Here is a 6,001-nt window from a genome sequence, read left to right on the forward strand (position 1 = left end):
AGCTGGGGGAGAATTCAAATACACTACTTTTAGTACTGATGATGCAAGCTCACACTGTGAGCTGTATCTGATGTATGAATAATATAATGTTCTGGAAGGAAGACCAAGAGGTCTGATTGTCTGTGTGTTAACTGAAGGCAAACAAGGGGCTACCCAAGACATAGTTAAGAGGTGGTCCAAGTGAAGGGTGACAGGCTTAATGATCATCATCAAGAGACAGTAGCTATAACTGTGATGAGATAGCTCACAGGAAACATTAAGTTTAAAGTTCCTTCAGGATGCACCAGAATAATGTATGAAGGAACCACATGGGGAGGATGGAGAAAAGCCAAGAGTACATAACATCTGACACTGCTCCTGATGATTATCTGACATCTGGTAGTATGGCAAGCAAATATTTTTGTATCCTTTGTTATCCTGTTACTGGAAAGTTCTCAAATTTTATGCAAATCTACACAATAAATTATCTCAGTAAATATTTTCTGGTTCAAACATTTTCATAAAACTGAAAGTAATTTTTAAGTACCTTTCCCTTGGATTTTCAAGTATCATATATACCTTTACATTAGAGCACTCAAAGGAACAGCTGAGGGGCATGGTTGTTGAGTAAAACAAGTCTAAAAGAAAAATGCACAAAAATATGGTGGCAGGGTGGGTTACATTGTCCTTTGCATAATTCTCACTCACGTAATACTGTGGTAGTCAAGGTCGGCTGAAGCACCCATACTCACAGTTCCACGTTCAATCAGGCAGTAGCTGAAGGAAGAGACCTCCCCCAGAATATCTTAAATCTTGGGGTGTGTTATCAACTGGAGCTGGAAGATACTGACCTCCAGGTCACATTATTTTTTACTCACTTGCATACTTTCTATTATACAAAAGAAATGTCCAGCTTGTTCTGACTGGGGAGGGTGTCATATCTTAACATTGTCTCAAGTTGTATGTTTATTTCACAAACACTACACAATGCACATCATTACTTCAGAAGTTAAATATTAGGCAGTGGTAGATTACTACCTTTTCAAAATATTTCAAAAGAAAAGATGAATCTTGCTGTTCCCTATTTATGCTCTTCCTTTAATTTGTTTAATTTTGGTAATTTCCAGCATGAAAATACATGAGAAGATTTTGCTCCTATTAAATTTTAGATTGTTTTACTTCTACTGGGCATGAGTTTCACTGGTTGAGCTATCTGGTTTTTGTATAGAAAGATCTCTGTAGTGAAAGTTTGTTTAAAAAACATTCCAGTTTTTTAAGTATTTATTTATTCTATTTACATTCTTAGAAGAAATATTTCTCCATGCTTTCACCATTATGAAAGCTTTTTCTTTATTGTTTAAAGAAGGTTCTATTTTTTCACTAAATTTAATTGACAGTTTTGATGAAATATGAATTGTCATGAATGTAATTTTGTGCTTGAAGTGTAAGGCACATTTCTTTGATCATACTTTCTCTCGCATGAAAATACAGCAGTATGTATATGCAACCAACTCTCCACCTCAAAGAGAAGTACCAAAGGGAAACATTATACTGCTCACATAATTCTTCTTAGAGATTGAGAGAAAACAAGCTGTGTATGACAGACGAGAGTTATAGTGCTAAATGCAGAACCGGTGTTCACTCACAGATACAATGGTGATAGAGTGGTAATAAGAACCTTTGCAGAACAGAATAGGGAGAAAAGATAAACTTCTTATTTCACTCAGTCATTTACTTAGCTCGAAGGTACCATGTTTTCAGAAGCTGTGAGGAAGAAAGCATTATTCTTTAGCGTTATGTGAACAGTTTAATGTACAGGGTTTGGGGGGGACAATATTTGTTAACGTTTATATGCTGCATTTTGGAAGAGCTTGTTTTATCATGGTATAACTCTAATATGATTTTTTTCTGTGAAAACATCTTTTCAATACATCTGTCCACACCTGAAAGCTCCAAAGTCACAAGCATTATGAATCTAGCAGTTAGAGATATACTTTACCAAATTTATGCTTAAATGGGAATAATTTATTGAAAATACTATTCGATGGCCTCTGTTCTCAGATACAAAAAACTGTGTTCAGTGCACGATGAGTGAGACAAAGTTATGACAAAAAACCTAACAAAAAACATAGCAGCCTCATGACTATTCTATGCAGTGGCTTCTAGTGTGTGGGGGCTCTAAGGGATTCCTGAAATACAGTGTATCTATGAGTGCCTCCAAACCTGAATGGAGTAGTCAGGAGGAAGTCTGTAGACATGGATATAGCATCTAATATATGGAGAATTCCTAAATACATGGTTAGGAATTGAGGAACATGCAAGTGGTGGAAATGTGACTTGACATCTAGCCTAGCCTAGTCATCAGAAATCCATGATAGATTTGTTCAATTTCAAAGGAACAAAATACATTAAAAGCTACTGCTAGGGACCACACACTATTTCTGGTAAGACTGGGGACAACAAAATGAGAATAGCAAAATGCATTTTGGAAACTTTTCATAAAGAGGAGGGAGGGAGTGAGGCTGGCCAGGGAAAGAGAAGAAGAAAACAGATCTCCTCAACCTGGCAGGGAGGCAGAGCTGTGGGTATCCTCAAGCTAAGCCTGTAGCCACCATGATACCTCTGGACACGCCTCAACATCGTTACAGGAAAGCTATTTGATTTATGGGTAAGGGGAAAAATGCAAATCAAATGCAAATTAAACAGTTTCAAACTGCAGACTGTAATTTAGGCATAGCTGTAGGAAGCAGTACAATTCGTAGCAGATACTTGCACAACTAATCAAGCATGACTTTACTTGTGTGTGTGTCTCAATTTCTAGTTGCTAAAATAAAGACAATCTCTTTTTTCCCATTAACCCATTAACCTAAAGAGGTGGGCCTCTGTACCAAGAGTCTTTCTCCCCCTGTTTCTCAGAAACTGTCTTTTTGCCCTGAACGTCTATATGGTAATGCACTACAAAATACAGGTATAATTAACAGATATATGCTATTCCTAATTGATGCTTTAACCAGCCCTAACTGGGGTACTATGGCAAAAGGGATGGTGACTTACAGGGAGATTTGAAGGAGCAGATATTAATGACTCCTTACACACCCTGCTTGAAGTAGAGCTCAAAACCATGATAATACATCAAGTTTCTGAACCTAATCTCTGCAATAGGTCTAAATTCTGGCCAGAACAATGGCATGCACGATAGCACTTGTTGAGCTGATCTAATAAAAGCTTACAATTTCCTCTAGGTTTTAATGCAAACAGTTACTACATGACAAAATTCAATTGCCTTAATTAGGGTTTTAAAAAGTCTTAGATTAAGTTACCAATTGGACCTAAAGCCTACTCAAGAAGCTCACTGACTAGTGTCTTGGGACAGAACCTAAACCAATGTAAAGAATGAGAAAAATGAGAATTGTCCGGCTTACTGTCTTTGTAAATTGGAAACTGTCCTGCATACTTTAGGATTTTCCTACCCATTTGCCTTGCTACCCATTTACTTTCTCTGAAACAATTATTTGCCTTGTTAATTTCTAATTATTATGTTCTTAAATTGGAAGGCACTAGCATTATTTTTTGGAATCTCAGCTGTCCTTGCATTTCACCTCCTGTTTCACTCACTGGGAGGGAGAGGGAAGATATGGAAAGAGGTATGGTTTGCTGTGCTTGGAATGAAGTTGAAAACATATAGAATACTTGTTTTTATGGGAAATCTTTTAATTGTTTTGAAATCTGAAATTTTATCACACAACTGAGCTAATTAGAAAATTTAAACATGTATCTGGTATTATTATTTCTGAACTGGTTTTACAAGAAGCATTTAGTCACAGAAAAATGGTAATATGAATTAAATGTACTAAAAAAAAAGAATCCTAAAATTAAATGAAGCATAGTTGCATTTTGGATTTTCTAGCTTCAACACCATTAAAGGGATTGTCTGCTTGCTTGCTTGTGTGCTTAGCCTTGCAGTTTATGTAGTTCACTGCTTTTAATTTAAAGTAAGAAGAAAAAGTACCAATGAAATAGTAGCTACTTTTAACAAAGGCCTAATGTTTCTGTAGTCTAAATGAGTGTTGTCTAGATTCTTAAAGTACTGTACAACAAGAATCCCCTTCCAACTAATGCATTGTGATTATAATGACAGTAATAAAATATGTAAGTTTTTTTTCTTGTAGTGGGCAGTCACTTAAAATGACTCATTGATGAAAGATGCTGTCTGAAAGGTTATACTTCATAAAAAATACTGTATATAAACAGATCACTATATTTGAAAGACATTTTTAAAATTGCAGCACTAGAAATGTCTTTTAAGAATGGATAAATTAGTTTAGTCCATCATATTTTAGCTTTAATTCATTTAGTCCAAGAAAATCCTTCTTCACTTGGCAGACAGTCATACTTCATCTTAATTTGGCTATTTTATAAAGCTTGTGTTGATTTCACTTGTAATATTTTGCTGCCTTTTAATGGAGACAGATTGTATTTCATATTTACTTCACTTTTGTTACACAGATCTTAAAGTGACACTGTAATAAGAAGCACTTGTATTTTACTTGACTGAATAACATAAAATGTGTATGATAAATATATATGAAAAAATATTCATTATCCTGTAAAGTATCAGCCTATATTTTTCTAGACGGATAAAAGTCTCACCTTGTTTAAAACCTGTCCTGACTGTACCAGCATTTATGTCTGACATCCTAGCTTAGCCCTACTATTAATGTAAAACTGAGAAAACAGAAATGCAGCCATGGGATGTGAAATTGTAATTTTATTTTGTAATAATGCAAAAGCAGAGTTTACAGAATTTCCACCTTTGGAGATATGCAAAAATCAGACATGACCCTGAGCAACATGACCTGACTTTGAAGTTGGATCCAATTTATGACCGAGTGGACCGTTGGACCAGATGACCACCAGAGATCCCTTCTCACCTCAAGTGTTCCATGCTTATATGATTCTGCATTAATATGTTCCAAGTATCCATCAGAATAGATCAAATTGCAGAAACAATATGATAAAAGGCAAGTAATGATGCAAGTTTTGTACGGATGCAAGTAAGTCATGCTATCAGTCGAGTAATTCATATCTTCTCCTCATGTAGCTTAGGCTTATACGTGCTGTTAAGAAGGTGCATGGATTGCATTAAAGGAAATGTAAGGTTAAATACATGTTGAAGTGATGGAATAGATTGGGTTAAAATTAGAAACCCCTTAGTATCATTATTTGTAATTTTGCTTTGGCATCTAAAGAACAACTACAACATAGTAAGAAAACTTAAATGCTGAATGTACATATTACATGCTCCCCTCCTGGAAATCATTACAATCCACTAGCAGTATCTGAGTAATGACTTAGAAATATACGGAGACTGAAAACTCCAAAACACTTCAGTTCAGGTTAGAGATGAACCTTATGAAATTAATCCATACACAAGAAAGTATCCATAAAAATATAATTAGTTTGGAATGGAAAGAATTACAAAGGATCAGATCCAAAGTATAACAGACATCGGTTATAGGAGCCTAAGCACAACACTGCACTTCAAAACTGCTCATTCTGTGGCTGCCTAGCCCTAGTGGTGCTTATTCTTGACCAGAAAACGAGAATTTTAATTCAGACACCCCACTTTCCACCTAGTGAATAGACACAATCCAGAGGAAAATGTCATGGAAAGAGAATATATCCTCTACTTTACTTGCTGTTTTATTTCCAAAGTGACAGGAGAAGACGATCTCTGCAGTTTACAGAGTATCCGGTTGGAAGGGAGGCATCCTGAATTGTGAACCCTGTTCCCAGGACTGTTTATGCAGTATACCCTGTAAAATCATGAACAGAAAAGAAGAACTACTCTGGCAGCAAAACTATCTGTTTTGATTGCACAAGAGATTAATTAAAAGGGTACAGGGTAACTGAGGAAGCTGTTGTAACTAAAAGCATGAAGCAGGAGATCGGGGCTGAAATACCTCTATTAACACAGAGCTGGCACATGCTCAAGTAAAATGTGATACATGAAGCAGAATAA

At 35.8% G+C, this 6,001-nt stretch overlaps 1 long non-coding RNA gene across 1 annotated transcript; it reads left to right on the plus strand.

Moving 5' to 3' along the window:
- The first annotated feature begins 3,073 nt into the window (after nucleotides 1–3,073).
- Nucleotides 3,074–5,149, plus strand: LOC122153704. Its single transcript, XR_006165570.1, has 3 exons — nucleotides 3,074–3,085; nucleotides 4,770–4,773; nucleotides 4,870–5,149. It is a non-coding gene; the product is annotated as an uncharacterized LOC122153704 (long non-coding RNA).
- The last annotated feature ends 852 nt before the right edge of the window (nucleotides 5,150–6,001 follow it).

This window comes from Tyto alba, unplaced genomic scaffold, assembly GCF_018691265.1.
Source record: "Tyto alba isolate M040663 unplaced genomic scaffold, T.alba_DEE_v4.0 Super-Scaffold_22, whole genome shotgun sequence".
NCBI classification, from domain to species: Eukaryota; Metazoa; Chordata; class Aves; order Strigiformes; family Tytonidae; genus Tyto; species Tyto alba.